The sequence below is a fragment of the Spinacia oleracea genome, chromosome 4 (assembly GCF_020520425.1).
Source record: "Spinacia oleracea cultivar Varoflay chromosome 4, BTI_SOV_V1, whole genome shotgun sequence".
Lineage (NCBI taxonomy): Eukaryota > Viridiplantae > Streptophyta > Magnoliopsida > Caryophyllales > Amaranthaceae > Spinacia > Spinacia oleracea.
In genome coordinates this window covers 75,594,154-75,613,385 of record NC_079490.1, presented here as the reverse complement: position 1 = coordinate 75,613,385, position 19,232 = coordinate 75,594,154, and the positions used below count along the sequence as shown (strand labels likewise).

General features: G+C 38.2%; 1 long non-coding RNA gene across 2 annotated transcripts; it reads left to right on the top strand.

Moving 5' to 3' along the window:
• The first annotated feature begins 537 nt into the window (after positions 1–537).
• LOC110785966 (uncharacterized) lies at positions 538–14,958 on the top strand. Of its 2 annotated transcripts, none has more exons than XR_008918726.1 (3): positions 538–809; positions 2,117–2,291; positions 14,182–14,958. It is a non-coding gene; the product is annotated as an uncharacterized lncRNA (long non-coding RNA). The 2 variants fall into 2 exon arrangements; XR_008918725.1 differs by having other exon boundaries at positions 2,117–14,013.
• Positions 14,959–19,232: the final 4,274 nt, after the last annotated feature.

Genomic DNA, 19,232 nt, shown 5'->3' with positions numbered 1-19,232 from the left:
GAAATCTTTTTATTCATAGGCTGAAACTATTAGATTTACTACGTGGCACTATAATATTGGATTAGTGTATTATTGGGATTAAATTAAATTTTATTTTAGATTAGTGTTTGATATTGAATGAATTTAATTTTAGATTTATCTTTTAATTATTTAGAGTGTATGATTTTGGATGGAGTTGTATATATTAGTAATTAATTAATTAAAATATATATGTGGTACAAAATTAATTATCTTCATGGCACTCGATTTTTTTTAATTCAAAAATAGATTAGAAATCTTATTTTTCATTGGCCGAAACCATTCGATTTCCTACGTGGAGCTTTAATAATTCAGCATATATATATATATATATATACATCTTGTATATATATATATATACATATATATGTGAGAACCTCCTTTAAGATGAGAACCACACTATAATGAGAACCTCTATCTACCATTAGATATATTTTTCTCTAAACGAGCGGTCGAGATTCAATCTAATCCAACTCCAACAGGCTGACTTCTTTCTCTCCTAGAGAAATATTGGTATGCGATTTCTCCCCCTCTCTCTTCAAACTCTACGTTCTCCATTTTTCTTCGAATTTTCCAGAAAATTTGTCGTAATTTATGTGTAATTTGTCAACTAATAGCTACAATTACACTTCATTTCTTCACAAAATCAAAAATTTTAACGATTTACATTGATTTCCAGCTTCAATTTAGGGTTCTTCATCGTTTTGGGGCGAAATCACAGACCAATTGTTTAATTTGGGGAAACTAATTCAAAATTTTCTACGACGCTGTAAAATCATGATCAAAATCAGGTACTCATCTATTTTCGATCAAGTTAAATTAGGTTTTCGAATCTAATTTGTTTTTTGATGTTGTGTATATTTTTGCTGGTTTTGTGTTTACTTTTTGTCAATGTTGTGTTTACTTTTGATGATATTGTGTTTACTTTTGATGATAGTCTTGATCTGTGTTCTAAAATGAATGAGGGTGATGGAGAATTACCTACAAGTTTATCCTTTTTATAGGCTTGAACTTCCCTGGTCTTCTTTTCTTTTGAGTCTATGGATCGAGGGGGTATGGTCAGCTGACCAAGGTTGACTTTGTGATGTTAGTTTCACTACCTGTTGATTGTTGCCTTAGTTGACTAGGGGGGTGGTGCACAGTCTTATTGTTTTCTGAAATGGCTAGAGTTGTCGTGGCTTGTTGTTTTGTTTTGTAGGGTTGAGTTTGGCCAGTAGTCTGTTGCTAGTCAGGCCAGGGTGGTCTGTTGCCATTGTTGACCTACGTTGAATGCTAGGAAGTTAATCTAATATGTGTGGCCACTGTCAGTAGTATCCTGTGTGTGTGTTTATGTTGCAGGGGGGAAATTGGGAGTTGCTTCTTGCTGGTGTGGCAACTGTCAATAGTGTCTGTTCAAAGCTTGCTTGTTGTGCTTGATTGTGCTATAGTTTCTGTTTTTCCCTCAGTTTAATTTACCGTTGGTGGACCTTTAGGTTTTACTCTTGTGTTGTTGTTGGGGTAGTTGATTGGCGGTGTTTCTTTAATCTTTAAAACTGCTCAAAAGTAAACTAAATCTCTATAAAAGTAAACTAAATCTCTCTAAAGGTAAACCTAGATCTATAGAAAATCAAATTACTTAAATGGTTTTTTTGTTGCTTCTAGGCTTGCTCGAGCTCCTGCTTAAGCTGTTAATTGAGGTGATGTTGTTGTTGTCTGCATTCTGTTCAAACTGCAGTGTTCAGGTGCTAAATTTGCAGTCTTGCCTAGGTTTAATTTATAATTTTTCATTATCTTGTAATTATGTTGTTTTCTTCAAAAATCAGTGGTTCAAAGGGTTTGATGAAAGTATACTTCAAAAAAAATAGCTTGATCGATTTTTAGGACTTTTAATTGTCTTTAAACTATTCAAAATGGCTTGGTTACACATTCTGCTGATCTTAAACAAGTTTTTTGTGCGGCAGATCTGTCATTTTTAGAAGTAAATAGAAATTTAATGAAAGTAAATCAATCAGAATCTGAAGTGTTTTGTTCCTCTTATTTTTAAAGGTAGCTAGAAATGTAGAAAAGGTAAATCAATTCGACTCAAAAGTAAATGTTTATGTGGTCGGGTTATGGACAGGAGTCACGAGATGATTAGGTGATAGAAAAGGCAGGAGTCAGAAGATGGTTAGGTGATAGAAAATGATGGTTCTGGTCCAGCATAAGCTGGTTTTTTGTTGTCTTAGTAGACCAAACATTACTCGTTAACTTTGGTGCAGTGTGGACTTCAGTTTCTTCGATGTTGCAGCAAAAAGGTTTTTGTCTATTCTCATTGTTATTACTTGAAAATAACTTTTATATTGCTCTAAACATGTGGTAACGTTGGGTGTAAAACATGTTTCAATAATCTCTACTTGGTCATTGTTTTGTATTTTCGTTTAATTATAGTTCTTAAAATGTGTTGGATGTAAGTTTGGTTGTTGGTTTTTTGGTGGATGGTTTTCCCACTCGTTCATATATTCTTTCCTCTCTAAAAGTAAATTAAATCTCTCTAAAAGTAAACTAAATCTCCCTAAAAGTAAACTAAATAATAATGGAACTTTGATTGTGAGTTTTTTCTTTATATTAATCCAAAATTTATTAGCTCAAATGGGAGAGCAATGTGTCATTGCACATGGATGTAGGTTCAAATCCTACATAGGTTGGTTATTTACATGTGTATAAAACACAAAAGAACATAACAAACTCAAAAGTAAATTAAAAAAACTCAGAAGTAATTAACGAAATCTTAAAAGTAAATATGCAGATCTCAAAAGTTAATCTGAATGTGGTCATCATTGGAATGGAAAAATGACATTAGAGGTGGGTGTATTTTCAAAGGTCTCTCCTCGAATCTAGAACCCATTTATAGCTAAAATGACACCTCCATAAATGTACTTCAATCCTCTTTAATTTGTCTCCTAAAAAGGGAATTCAAGATATTGGTAATCGTGTTATGGAAGAAACTGCACAATCTGCTTCACACGTGCAAGAAAATGAACATGTGAGGGAACAAACTTTTAATGTTGACGAACTAAATGTCAGGGCAGGAACTTCTCCAGTAGATGATCTAGGACGAAGATTTGAAAAAGTTATGATGCCATGAATATGTCTCATTCTGATGTTAGGGATGATAACATTGATGATTCTTAGATAGTTGACGAGTTTGATAATGGAAGTGAAGGGCAAGGCATTAAGGAGCTTGGGAAATCTGGTATGAAGAATGGGTAGCACAAACCTGGGAGGAGACGTGGAAAAATAGGTTTATGTAATTTTCATTTTGTTCAATTTAAAAGTAAATTAAAAACTAGTAAAAGTAACTATAACTGATTCAAAAGTAAAGAATTAGAAAATAGGAGAATTAACATCATATGCAAAGTATCAAAAGTTACCTATGTAGGATTCGAACCTACATCATTGTGCAATGCACAAAGCTCTACTAATTGAGCTAATAGGCTTTACAATAAGGAAGACGACATGGTATTTTTAAGAGGAAACCTGAACCGACCCTGCTACAAAAGTTTAACTTTGAACAGTTTAATCCAGACCAGGACTTGCAGAAACAAACAACACTTCGAACCAGCCTTTTAGAAACACTTATGGTCTGCTAGTTTTTGAGGTCTGTTGGCAGTAGCTTGCTGCGGACATATGCAGAATGTTTCATTATAATTCTCAAAATACTAAAAGTGAATGTTTTCCTATTAAAAGTAAATCAAACAATACAAAAAGTAAATAAAAGTAGAAACTAATTGAATACACAAGTATACTTCAATAAGGAGTCTCGTCACCGCAATGCACACACTTAACCTAATGTGATTTGCTACACTATCCCTGCAAGGCCAAAACCCCTGAACAAGTAAATTTAGTCTGAAGCCCAACAACTGTAGAATCCCACAAAAGCCAAAATCAGAATTAAAAATAAAAAGAAAGAACAAACACAAAAAAACTACTTTCCAAACAATAGAACCAGTTGCAATCTTCTATCTTTCCATCTAATCCATGAAAAATATAGTAGGAAGAATTAGAATGTAATAGTACATTTTATCTATTGTAAACATTGACTTAGCCATGGTCAACCATGATCTCAACAGGCAACAGCAGTGTCACCTGGCCTCTAAGCAAATTGCAACATAGTTACACAATCAACCTAATTTTTTTGTTACTAGGTGGCCAAAGGACCGATGCAATGATGTAGAAGTAACTTAACCTAAATTGTTGACCTTAAATATCAGAGCAGTTATAACTCTCAATTCTTCCTCCCATGCTTCCTGCAACTTAAGAACCTAACCACAATTCCTTAAACAACCTGGAAAATGTCCCACGATTACGACTTACAAGCAACCAAACAAATTGCAAAATTGAAATTTGAAAGCCATGGTCAACCCTGATCTCAACAGGCAACAATATTTCATATCTAACCAAATTGCAACATAGTTACATAGTCAACCCATCATATTCAACCACATACCATAAAAATTCAAGTAATCATTCACTTTTATTTAGGGTGTTAATATTACACATTGCATTTGCTGATTTCCTCAAACATAAACATATTGACTAACCTATCCATCAAAACTTCAGTTCATGTAAAAATGTAAGAGCACAAACTATCAGAAAGACCAAACATATTTCACATAATTATGACTTTATGAGCAACAATGGTTTTGAATTTCAAAACAAGCACATATAGTAACACCAACTCAATTCGAGTAAACTTATCCAATTTAAGGAAATCAAATGCATAACCCTAATTCGAGCAAAATCAGAACGAAAAAACAAGCAAAACGCACAAACTTCAATTAAAACCCCAATTAAAGTAAGTCAACTACTAAAATTAGAAACGTATTTACCTACCAGAACACAATTGCGAGAACGATGAAAATTGAATCTCCAAAATTGCGAGAGGAAACAGAAAATTACGAGAGTAGAGAAGATAATTGTGAATATGAGCAAAATCGAAGAACAACGGAAAACCTATTACCAATTCTTAGATGGAGGTTTGATTATCTTGATCAATTCGGGGATAGAAAATTGTTCGCACCAAAGGAGAGAAGAGAGAAGAGATGCGAATTCGGAGGAAGAGCAAGAACAGTAGAGAGGATTTGCAAGAGGAGAGAGAAAACTAATCGAAGAGAGAGAAAATAATACGAGAAACGAAATTGAAAGGAGAATGTCATTCAACACGTAGAAATTACCAATATGCCCTTAATGGTTTGATTTGAGCGGGTGACAATTGAGTCGTCCAATTGGATGGAACTTACGGCGTAGATTAGTTCTCAGTTCTTATCTTAATGGGTGGTTCTCACCAGATCCAGATTCTATATATATATATATATATATATATATATATATATATATATATATATGTATATATACTCACTCAAATGAGAAGACACCTTATAATGAGAAGAATGAGAAGGAATGTAAAGCATCTGCGTGTACGGTCAGATCAGATTTGAATTTTTTTGCTCATTTGTACTTTTTCGCTCATTTGAATATTTTTTTCTCATTTGAAATTGTCATCCCACCTACAACTCACACGCTACCATCATCGTCCTCCCACCTGCTGTAATTACAGTTGCCATGAAATTGCATATTCGATTAAAAAAAAATGAATTTAATAAATTCAACATCACAAATCTGAAATTGTCAAACTTCTAACAAAATTAATTGAATTAGGAAGCTTAATTTAATTGAACACCTAATTTGCTCATATGAGGTGAAAGATCCGATTGGAACTGAAACATGGAGGAGATAGAAACATTCATCGAAATTGACTGAAATTTTGCTCATTTAATTATTTTTTTGCTCATTTTAACAAAATGAGCAAATTGTTCAGCTCACTTTACACAAAATGAGCTAATTGTTCTGCTCATTTACACAAAATGAGAAAATCTTCCTAACCTATTTGGGATGCATCTGTAATTGTTCTTCCTCCCTCAAATCTTCCTCAATTCAACTTATCTTTTTCACTCCTCAAATTTCCCCAACCAAAGTATTCATATCACTAAAACTCAAACAAAATTTCATTGGTTAGCCGCACAAAATACCAACCAAACTCAATCTACAAATTCTCGTGAAATGAAATAACAAAGAATGAGAAATGAGAAATCCTAATTCAGTCAACACCTTATTAGAAGCTTCTAATTTCGGTGGAGGCGACAACAAAACTCCGGAAAAATTGAGGAGAGAGAAACTCAATTTACAGAGGAGAGATAAAATTTGTTGCCATATATGGAATTGATTTTTTTTTACTCGTTGATTTCTGCCATTTTTTGTATAATTGTGCAAGATATAAACATGGGGAAGAAGCTAAAAATCAGAAGGAATGCTAAATTAAAATGATGAAAATTAATTTCTACCCACCATTGAGGATTTGAGGAGAGAGAAAAGATGAGTGCAAAATTCCATAGAAGATATCAGAAGCAAATAAAGAAGTGGTGGGTCCGGTGTTCTATTTTTTTATTTCTTGTGATTTAAAGTTGTTTGCACGCGTGAACTATAGACCATCGGAGAAGTGTTTTATACCATTCTCCCACACTATTTAATTAGGGGCTTACTAAACCCCGCCCCAAAAATACTCACCCGCCCTATTAAATGTCACAACTACCCCTCTCTATATTTACCCCTTCATTTTTTTTACCTTTCACCTTACTTTCACTCACCATCTTACCTCCAACTATACAACCCACCTTCAACCTTACAACCCACTTTCAACCTTACAACATTCCGGCAGCCACCACTCCGGCCGGACCTCCGGCCGAAATTCGGGCGACCCAAAATTCCGGTGATCCGAAATCCGGTGGCTACCACCACTCCGATGAGCACTTATTTCGGCGACGCAAATCTCCGGCGAAAAATGCGTCAAAATTCTTACATGTACAAGTCATCCCGGGGAACATCCACGCAATCCCAAGAGGGTGTGACACCTAAATCGTGTCTCCCCATTGGGATGATGACGATACCATTATCCTTGCTAGGTGGTTGGAACAACTCCGTGCGGAAATCCCAATTGCTAAAACTTATTCCAAAATCCAAGATCCAAAATCCAATCCCCGAGACCGTTCCCATTAGGGAACTCGGTACAAAATTCAATTTACGAAAATCAATTTCAAAATCCAAGTACAATCTCACCCAATGGACCACTCCATTGGTTTTACAAGGCCTTTTCCAGTCGAAATGACACTAAGCAATCCAAATTCGGGCGCCGACCCACAAAACTGAGCAAGCCGAGCCTCGTCCCGTAAAACCGAATTTGAAAAACCAAAACGGCTAGTTTTTAGTCGCAAATTTCCTTAACCACCATGCAAAGCTACGTGCCAAAAAACAGTACAATTCGTACAAAGGGTACGCTCACTACAAGCCAAACGCAAGGACGGCATCTTCGTCCTTGCTTGGCGTCTTCTGTGTCACGTCAACGGCGCCAGGCGCCGTTGATGCACTGGGCGCAGCTGTCAGCTGGCAATCAACCTCTCGTTTCCCTATTTAAACCCCTAATTTCCAGCACTTTAGGGCAGCAATTCATAACCTGAACATCTTAATTCTAAAATTGCCTCTCAAAATCCAAAATACAATTCTTCAAAAAACCCATACAAATCTCAAGTTTCTAAGCAATTGGGAGCTCCAAGAGGAATTCTAGCTTAAACCTTACTAGGTAATTCCGAATCCCAATCCTAATCTACCATGTTTCTATAATTTCTCTTTCAAAATGATTAGTAAAGTTGGCACTTTTACTCTTAAAAGTGCCACTTACAACAATCACATATTTTTAAAAAATCAACACATTCTATAATTAATACAAATACAAAGTTCCAAGATTCAATGATGTTTAAGGTTGTTTGTAATCACTTCCTTAAAATAGAATCATTTTCAAAACATGGAGTAATCAAAGGTGAGGCCTTTTTAATGTTTAAAGGTCTAATCTTTGAGATTCAAGACTCCACTTTTCAATATTCAAGTTCAAATTTCATTTTCAAGATTCTATGATGTTTAAGGTTGTTTGTAATCACTTCCTTAAACTAGAATCACTTCAATACATGGAGCATATAAAACATGAAACCTTTTCAACATTAAAGGTCTAATCTTTGAGATTCAAGACTCCTCATTTCAATATTCAAGTACCATATTCAAGATTCAATATTTCAAGTTCAATTTCTATGTCCAAAATCTAAGACATTTTGGGATGAGAAACTTGTCCTAAAGTTGATATTTTTAGACTTGAATCCGTGACGGACGCACTTATTCTTAAGAAGTCGTTTGACGTTCGAATCTCAAATACAATAGTTCAATTTCAATATCGCATCTTTTCAATTATGCACTTCAATACCGCAATTTCAATAACGCCTTTCAATTATGCACTTCAATATTGCAATTTCAATAATGTCTTTAAATATTGCACCTTTCAATTCCGCACTTTCTATTTATGCAACTTTACTTGCCTAGTCCTTTTAGGCAATGTGGTTTCCCACCTAGTCCTTTTCTAGGTGGTGATGTATTTTTACTAATTACGCACTTATTTTCTATTGTGATGTTGCTTTACTTGTTTATTACTTTCATCGCCTCACATGTTAAATACAACAAAATGCAAAGTTACATGCTTAACAACGATGATTTCTTGGACAAACCGGCCTTAGGTTCCCTTAAATTAACTTTAAAGCGAAGTGGTCAAGATACAAAAGTAGATTTTCTATTTTTGCAAGTTCTAAATTCAAACCCACATAGTGTCATGACTAGGGTATTTTGAAAATTTTTTAAGCCATGCATTTGAATACAATTTCTAAGGCTCGCGGAATAAGCATCTCGTTCCCTTTCCCGGATCTCACCCATTCGTTTCTAAGATTCAACGCCTTATTTGATATAGATTCAATTTTAGTCTTTCCAAACGGGACCCTTAAAAATGTTTGGTGGCGACTCCTTCGAAATCCAAAAATTACAAAATCCTTACGTAGGGGAAATACAAATTTGTCAACAGAAGAAAACCCCCCTACAATTCTGGCGACTCTGTTGGGGAGTTTCTGATTTCAATTTCGATAATACGAGCATGCCTTGAGCAACAAGCCACTGCTTTGGTTAAGTTCTGGATGTCAGCTCTTGCGCCAGGCGCATGCCTTTACGCCAAACGCCACTGCCTGCATCCAGCACAGTGGCTCACAGTGGCTGGTTGCCTATGCTGCTCCAATTCTCGAGTGGGAGTCAGTTCTGTTTTTGAATTTTGAAGAACACTCCCAAACCTTGAGAACGAATGTCGAAAAACGAGCCTTTCAAATACAATTTTCAAATGCAATTTTCAATTTTCAATTTTTAGGCATTTCATGCATATTTTGAAAACCATATTTGTGCAAAACGAATTTCTACCTTGCCCAATACGGATGTGTTCTACATTCGGGCTAGCCCCCGGGGCAACGAAATGGTGATTCTCCATACGGTTCCTGATCAAAGTGTGTGACCATTTCCACGCCTACTGAAACTTGGCATTTTCTTCACATTCCTGATGTCAAGTATGGAGGTCGCCTGCCGACACACACGTCCCTTAGGTGGATGTGCAAGTTGTTGCCGGATCCGCCTCTTACTCAAGTACCCTTTTGACACCTAAAGCTGACCACTTGCATCATACAAAACTTAGACCGACCTTAGGTTGAGAACTTTGCATGTTGCATTTCATATCCATTTTAGTGTGACAACGTGCTATTTGTGCATTGTGTGAGCGTCTTTGCACGCGTGAATGCCTAACCTCGAGTTCTAGCTTTGCCCAAACCATTAGCCTCCAACTAGGAAACCAAACCCCTAGGAGCATCATTCAAAATTCATGCATCAAAATCTCCGATTTAAAGTCTTTTAGGAGTGCCACTCCTTTGATTCAAAACCCTTAACGCCTCACGCACAAATTCCAAATTCAAATTCAATCCAACGGCACCATAATGCCGGATTTTTAGTCAAAATTTCAAAATTCAAATTCAAATTCAATCCAACGGCGTCATAATGCCGGATTTTCTAGTCCAAATTTCAAATTCCAAATTCAAATTCAATCCAACGGCGTCATAATGCCGGATTTTCTAATCTAAATTTCAAATTTCAAATCCAAATTAATATCCGACGGCTTCATAATGCCGGATTTTCTAGTCCAAATTTCAAAATTCAAATTCAAATTCAATCCAACGGCGTCATAATGCCGGATTTTCTAGTCCAAATTTCAAATTCCAAATCCAAATTAAAATCCAACGGCGTCATAATGCCGGATTTTCTAGTCCAAATTTCAAAATTCAAATTCAAATTCAATCCAACGGCGTCATAATGCCAAATTTTCTAGTCCAAATTTCAAAGTTTCAAATTCAAAATTCAATCCAACGGCGTCATAATGCCGGATTTTCTAGTTCAAGCATTCAAACCTCCAATTACATGTTCAATACCTCAAATCCCTAAACCCATAATTACTCATTCGACCATTCAAATCTCAAAACCTCAAGTTCAAATATCCAAACTCATGATGGCGTAATGCCGACTTTTCAATTCCATCTTTCAAACCTCAAGCTCGAATTCCCAATTCCAATCTCAAACTTCAAGTTCTGATGTCCAAACTCATGCCGGCATAATGCCGACTTTTCAATTCAACCTTTCAAACTTCAAGACCGAATTCCTAAAGTCCATCTTTTAAATTTCTAGTCCTATACTCAAAAGCTTCAATTCTAAATCCATGATGGCGTAATGCCTAATTTTCCCATTCAATACAAATTAAAAATTCAATCACCAACACCTCGAAATCCTAAGTCCACGGCGGCATAATGGCGGACTTTCAACTTTCAAGTTCCTATTCAAATTCCCTTTTCAAAGTCAAAAGTTCCAAATCCAATGTCTCAAATCCGTGGCGGCGTAATGCCAAAATTTTCAAAATTCAAAGCCTCAAATTCTATACAAAATGCATCCTTCCCATTTCCAAGTTCAAATTCCGAATCAAATTCGAATTTCAAATCCATCTTCAAACTACAAGAATTCTCGCTTTCCATTGCTCCCAAATAAAAAATTCGAAAATATTTCCAATGGATTGAAAATCTCTTGAAATAATACAAGTCCAATTTTCAAAATCTTCAATGAGTTGAAATTCCCCTAAAATAGTCCAACTTCCATGGGTTGAAACTCCCCTAAAATACTTCGAAATTCAATGGTTTGAAATTCCCCTAAAATACTTCGGAATTCAATGGGTTGAAATTCCCCTAAAATACTTCAAAATTTAATGGGTTGAAATTCCTCTAAAATATTCCATACTCTATGATGGGTCAAAACTCCCTCATGACATACAAAATCCAATGGATAGAAACCCCCTTTCAATGTTCCAAGTCCTAGTACAAGGAGAAAGCCTCCACAAAAAATGAAGCTCCTTTCAAATATTTCCAACGGGTCGCAAATCCCGGATACAAATACAAAATCCAAAATCCCGAATCTTTGGAGTGGCACTTAGAGTCAAGTCTAGGTCTCATTCATTGCATGCATATCATATCATGTGTAGGGAAGTCCAAGTTCTAAAATCATATCATGTGCCTAACTAGGAGTCCAAGGATCCTGTGGGTTCGCCGAAGAGGAGAAAGGTTGAAGAGAACTCCATCAGCCCTAGCATCTCTTATAGCCGGCATCAAATGAGCAGCCTGTTCACCTTCTACAAATCAAGCTCCTAGTCCCTTTCAAGAATCAATTCAAATTTCCGTTGTCGATCAAATCACTCGGCTTATGGCCATTGTAGCCAACCTCAACACCAACCTGGAGAACATAAGCAACCATTTGGGTGTCGTGGAGCAGGCAGCACCCACGGATGACCTAACCAAAAAGATCGAGAGCCTGGTTAACAAGGTTACCAATCAAGAAAACTACTTCGACACCTTGATAGAGGACAATCTCAAGGGAGGGCAAACTTGCCAGACAAATTCTCTGCCAATGACATTCCGAAATTCAAGTCGATTTACAATCTCAAATATCATCTCAAGAACTTCAGAGCTACAATGGCCATTAAGGGGGTCAAGCCTGAGCTATACCTCGTGGTATTCCCCATGTCCCTAGAACCAGTTTGCCATAAGTGGTATTACTCACTCAAAGAGCATCAAACCAGTACTTGGGAAGCGGTCGCTCAAGCATTTATGGAGCAGTATCAGCCCAACATTTAACTTCAAACTAATCTGCGAGAATTAGAGGTTCTCAGGCAAGGGCCTCAAGAAGTTTGAACTAACTATCTCAACCGGTGGAGAGAAATGGCTTCCCAAATGGTGACTCGACCCTCCGAGAGAAAATTGGTCAAGATTTTTATTGTTGGGCTCCTTCCAAAGTATAATACTCATATGAAGTACCTAGGCCTGGAAAGTTTCAAGAGAACATATGACATCCGAGTCGATATAGAGGACGATCTGATGAAAGAACCATTAGCACCAACTCCACAAGCTGAAAAGTGGAAGGGTAAGAAAACTGAAGCAACACACAAGGTCCACGAGGTCAACGCCCTAGAAGCTCCTCAAGGTCCAAAGCCAAACAACTTAAAGAACAACAACAATCAGCACAATTTTCAAAAAAAGCCCCAAAGGGTCTTCACCAACTTCGGAATGTCCTTTAGTGACGCCTTCGATCGAGTGGCTGAGAAGCAAGTCATCACTCCCATCGGTCCTACACCAGACCCTCCAGTCAACAAAAGGTCCAAAAGTTGGGACCCTAAGGCATATTGCAAGTTCCACCAGGGGAATGGACATGACATTGAAAGCTGCTTCAAGCTCAAGCACCTGATCCAAAAATATGGTCGACAACAAGACCTTGCTCTTACCTCTAGGGGTCAAGCAGTCTCCCTCGGTGCAACCTATCTCCTATGGCTGTGAAGATGAAGATGAGGATTTTCCATGCAACCTAATCTCTACAATGTACAAGCCAGGCTTCGAGATGATGGTTCTAAGCTTTTACCATCTCATCCCACATGCTCAAAACTGGGTGATCCCCGAACCCAGGGTAACCACTGACATTTAAGAAAAAATTTGTCCCCTTGCCACCCTGAAGTCTTTGGGCTTCTCCGATTATGATCTAATGCTAACCACCAAACAGACCATCAAGTTCCAGGGCATTGCATACAAAATCCTGGGGGTCCTCGATCTGGCCTTTTCTTTTGAGACTTAATACAACAATGCTGAATTCCTGGTCATCGACGTGCCTGCCGACTTCGATCTACTATTTGGAGAACCTTGGTTCGAGGAGCTATTGGACGACCCTGCCTGTCTCACACCCAAGGGTTCTAGCTTCCATGACACTTCTATCAAGAATACACCGGCTTTGCGCCAAGAGAGGAATGAATGTGTCCAAGAATGCTACTACAGGTGGAATGCCTCTGCTTGAGTAGTCCACCCTAAGCTACCAGAAGGGAAGATGGTGAGAATGTTTCTCCTAGGCCTCAATACTTCATGCAAGAGCCGCTTCGCTGCATTTCCCTACAACACCTGGAGTCAAGTCTGGCATCAAATCCTACAGATCTGTGGATGTAGCCCTCCTGATGATGATGATGGTGAAGACGTTTGGGAGTATCCCGAAAACTATCTTTATGATTAGTGTCTTATATTCAAGTCCAGAGTTTGTCTTTCAATTTTCGAGTCTAGTGATGAGTGTAAGAGTCTATGGCTAGAGTCTTGCATCATCAAGAGCCTCTAAAGGCCGAACTTCAAGTTAAAGTTGTCGATGTAATGATTGCTAATTTCGATAATACTTCAATTTCCTCCTAATCTTCAAGTCCGAATTCAAAACACATTCCTAATCAAAACAACTTTGCTTCACAAGAAACTGACCTTGAAATCTTAAAAGCTATTGAAAATCATGAAAACAGGACGCCCATAATTAAGGAAACAAAAAAAGTTAACCTTTCTAACAACAATGATCCAAAACTAGTTCAGATTGGTTTGACTCTAGCTCAAGCAGAGCGGGATGATCTTATCAAGCTACTTTCAGAGTACATAGACGACTTTGCACGGTCCTATCATGATATGCCAGGTGATAAGTACATTATTTACCATATATTTATTCCCTTATTTTAACAATGTAGTCATCTTTTATTAATTATTTTAGGTCTTTAATTACTTTTAATATTATAAGTATATTTTTTTCTTAGTCTTATATTTATTGTTAATTTAGCTTAAATAGTACTTGGTTATGTAACAGGTGCTAAACTCGTGAGAAGCCGTAGCCCGTTATTTGCTCACGGGTCATTACCAATTACAATCAATAAGGAGAAGTTTGAAAGAGCTAAAGCCCATCATAAACATTGGAAGAGTCCAAAGAAAAGCAAAAGAAATAATAAATGAAGAATGGGCCACTAAAATCTCCACCCAAATGAAGAATCACGTGAGTTAGAAGAGTCACCTTTGACTCATTCTCTTCCTCACCCAAATCTCACACTTTCTGTTCCAGTAACCACCAAAAGAGAAAACATGGCAAATCTTTCGCCCTCCTTCTCGGCGCATCAAACAACAAACTCACGATGCCGATCTTCTAGTTCCGATATTCCCGGTCAAAAACTAGGGTTTATCTCTTATTAATTGGCTACTCAAACCGTCAATTGGAGGGAGGCAATGAACAAAAATTGAGGGTCGTAAGACGAAGCTAGGGCACAAGATTGATCTGAGACTAGGAAATTCGGTTGTATTGGAGGGCGAGTGATCGATATCAACGGCGAAATCGAGCAGCGGCTGTTTGGTCTAGCTTCGACAATAAGTTTCCCCTTACTTTAGCTCTTAATTATCTAGTTTATGATTGAACTTGCTGTTTATGCTTGGATTAATTATTTGTTTTGAATTTCTTGATTTTATGTTCATCTTTTTAGATGTGGAGTTTAATCATATTTCATGTTTGAGTTTGGTATTTATTCAATTCGTATGCTCATGTATTTGAATTATAATGTTTAATATTTATACTTGTAATAGTGCACGATTACTAGTATGGGTACTTGAACTATGCTAAATTGCTATTAGGTGGCGGCATTTAATAGTCGTTTGGAGTGAATGGTTTAATATTTCTAGTGTGAGCGGCTCATATCTTGGTTATATTAAGTATATGAATTGATCTAATAAAACAAATTTATTGGGGTTTGGTTATATTTTGGCATGATTCTAGGTTTCTAGTGAGCAAAATATCGAATATACCGCGGCGGTAATTTGACAACCTAAATACCAATCTGAATATTGAAGGAGGATAAATGAAAGGGAATGATAAACCAATTCGTATATCATTAGTCAATGATCGAACCGAAATTATGTTGGCTAAGTTAGCTTCTCTTATACTTGTGTATAGTAGTTTAGTATCACTTTTGATTAAGATAATTATTAGTTCCTTATAATATTAAAACCCCCCCTTTATGCGTACTTGTGTAAATGAAGTAAATAGTATAAATATGTCTAATTTCGTTTTTCATAATAAGTTAAAGTTTGAGTTTAGATAGTAACTACCTCCTCGTGGGATCGACCCTTTTCTTGCCTTTTACTACATGTTAATATATTTGAAGGTCTAAGATAGGTTTTTAATTTAATACGGTAAACGACTCGTATCAAATTTTGGCGCCGTTGCCTCTTTATAGTTTTTAAGCACATTCAACAACTTTGCTTCTTGAAATTCATTTAATGAGCTTGAAATAATTACTGGCAAAGTTTCATTAGCACCCAAATAAGCATATTTCAGATTAAAGGGTCGATCCAAGCATCGGTCACCATACGATTCCCCTCATCCCAGGTTCAAATCCCATCAAGCAGAAACTCCGTCGCATGAAATCGGATGTTTCCCACAAAATGCAAGAAGAAGTCTCTAAGCAGCTAGAGGCTGGGTTTATTCGAGAAGCCAAGTATCCGAAATGGATTGCAAATGTCGTCCCAATTCCAAAGAAAGACGGCAAAGTACGAATGTGTGTTGATTACAGAGATCTTAACAGGGCTAGCCCTAAAGACGGTTTTCCATTATATTTCCTCACATCGACATCTTGGTCGACAACACCGCAAATCATGCCTTACTCTCCTTTAAGGACGGTATGCAGGCTAAAATCAGATTCTCATGGCAGAGGAAGATATGGATAAAACAACCTTCATCACTTAGTGGGGTACATATTGCTACACAGTTATGCCGTCTGGACTGAAGAACGCGGGTGTTACGTATCAAAGAACAGCTACAACCATTATGAGCGACATTATTCACAGAGAAATCGAGGTATATGTCGACGACATGATTGTCAAATCCAAAGAGCGACATTAGCATACCGCGGTACTTCGAAAATTCTTCAATAGGCTCAGGCAATATAATATGACGCTCAATCCTCAAAAATATGCATTCGGGGTAACATCAGGCAAGTTTCCCGGGTATGTCATCAGGTCTCGGGGCATCGAGGCTGATCCTTCAAAAATCAAGGCCATTCTAGATATGAAACGTTCGGGGGTTCCTTGGCAGATAACAATACATCAGTAGGTTCATTTCAAAGCTCACTATGATCTGTGAACCGGTATTTCGAAAGCTCCCAAGAGTGAGCCCAAGGTATGGGATGAAGACTGTCATCATGCGTTTGACACTATCAAAGACTACCTTTCGAATCCGCCAGTGTTAAAGCCGGCAATACCAGGGATTCCCCTCATGCTTTACCTTACAACAACAGATTCAGCAGTAGGGGCCATGCTTGCCCAGGAGATTGAAGGCAAAGAGAATTTCGTGTACTACATAAGCAAAAAGCTGATCGAGTACGAAACCAGATATACTCAACTCGAGAGGCTCAGCATCGCCTTGGTTTGGGCCACAAAGAAACTACGGCACTACATGCTCTCCCATAAGGTGTATGTAATTAGCAAAGCGAATCCTCTCAAATACCTATTTGAAAAACCAACTCTCAACGGACGGTTGTCTAGATGGTTGGTCATGCTAGCGGAATTCAATCGCAAGTACACCACTCAAAATCTATCAACGGTTCAGCAGTTTCAGACTTCCTAGCCGACTGTCCCATCGAGGAAGAAGAGGAGGATTATGACTTACCGGATGAGCAAATTCTAATGACAAGCGACGACAGTTGGTCGCTGCACTTTGATGGTGCCTCAAATCAAAATGGATTTAGTGTTGGAGTGATTCTAGTAGCCCCCGACGGCACTCACATTCCTATGTCAGCAAAATTGCAATTCAACGACACAAACAATGCAGCAGAATATGAAGCATGCATTATGGGCCTGGAAGCCGCCTTAGCATTTGGTGTCCAGAAACTTCGAGTGTACGGGGATTCCTCTATAATCATTAATCAAATTTCCTGCAAGTGGAAAGTAAGGAGCGAAAGCTTAGCCCCATACCCAATCCTATCTCGAGAAGCTCTCTGAGCAAGTAGAAGAGCTTCGTTACACATACCTCCCAAGAGAGGAGAATCAATTCGCCGACGCACTGGCAAAGCTGGCATCAATGATCAACATTCCAAATGGCACGGCTGAAATGTCGCTTACCATTGTAACGCGTCAAGAAGCAGCATATGTCCGTGCTATTGACGGCGTCGAGTCTGACAAAGACGAGCCTTGGTTTACAGACACTCAAAGGTATTTGAAAAACTCTGAGTATCCCCCGCACGTTTCGAGGAAGAGTCAGAGAGCTCTACGCCTACAATCAGCCAATTTCGTCATAGAAGGCGGCGTTCTATACAAAAGGTCCCCCGGCGGCCCTAATCTCCGATGAGTTGACAAGAACGAAGCACAAAGAGTCATGGACACCGTGCATCCCGGAGTCTGTGCACATGAATGGGAAGATGTTGGCCCTAAAAGTCATCAGGGATCGGTATTACTGGACCACCCTCGAACGGGATTGCTACTTCTTTGTCAAGAAATATTCTACCTGCCAAAAGTGTGTGAATCTAAAGCACATTCCCCCATCCTTGCTATATTCTCAGTCATCACCATGGCCATTCTCAGCTTGGGGTATCGACGTCATCGGTAAAGTCACTCCAAAAGGCGCCGGGGGTCATGAATTCATACTGGTCGCAATCGACTATTTCACTAAGTGGGTCGAAGCCAGGTCATTCAAAGTGTTGGGTTCCAAACAAGTGGCCCAATTCATACAAGAAAACATCATATGCAGATACGGAGTTCCTCACGAGTTCATTAGTGACCAGGGAACCCATTTCCAAGGAGAGTGTGAAGATCTATTCACCGAGTACAAAATTCAGCATCACCGTTCTTCGCCTTATCGCCCGCAAACTAATAGGGCAGTCGAAGCACCCAACAAGAATGTCATAACCATCATCATGAAAATGACAACCAATTACAAAGACTGGCCCCAGAAGCTGCACTTTGCATTGTGAGGGTATCGAACTTCAATCCTCACTTCAACGGGAGCAACCCCATTTTCATTGGTCTATCGAATAAAAGCAGTATAACCTATTGATCTAGAGATACCTTCTCTAAGGATAGTCCTCGAAAGCAAAATCCCATAAGCTGCATGTGTACAATCAAGATATGATGAGCTAATCAAGCTCGAGGAGCGTCGGCTTCAAGCCGCTCACCATGTACAAGTCTATCATGTTAGGTTATGATACATATAACTCAATATAAATCATGCGGAAAAACCATTAAAGCCTGGAATCCAAATTCATTGCCACATAAAAATTAGCATAATTAGGATGCATACTCTTTGTAGCGTGCCCTCCCTTGCTGCGCCCGAACCGAACAAGAACAAGTCTTTAGGACTCCAAGTGTCGTCCCTCCATAGAAAGTCCACAGCACGTCCGGATCCGCCTAAAGTTTGACTAACTAGAATCGCCCTTAAGGTACTATAATTTTCGGCTAATGTGAGGCAAATAAGTGACTGAATTTTTTCTTAAAAATTCTCTCTTTTTTAATACTTGAAACTCGTCATAAATTGTGAGCATTAATCACCTATTTATAGGGTATGGAAAAGGTATTGGAATCCTACTAGGAAATGAATTAATTAACTAGAATCTAATTAAATCTCTATTAATTAATTTATCCATTAGGAATAGGAATTTAATCATTAAACGAATCCTACACGATTTAGGTTTCGTACGGAAGCACAAACACTCACACGATCATGACCCGCATGCGCGCAGGCCATGCCCGCGCAAAACCCATAGAGCTACGAAGCCCACGCGAGCTACGAAGCCCACGAAGCTTCCGCAGCCTAGGCGCGCGTTGGGCCTGCCTTGCGGTGGGCCTGGCGTAGCCTTGGGCTGTTTGTGTGGAGATCCATGCTTG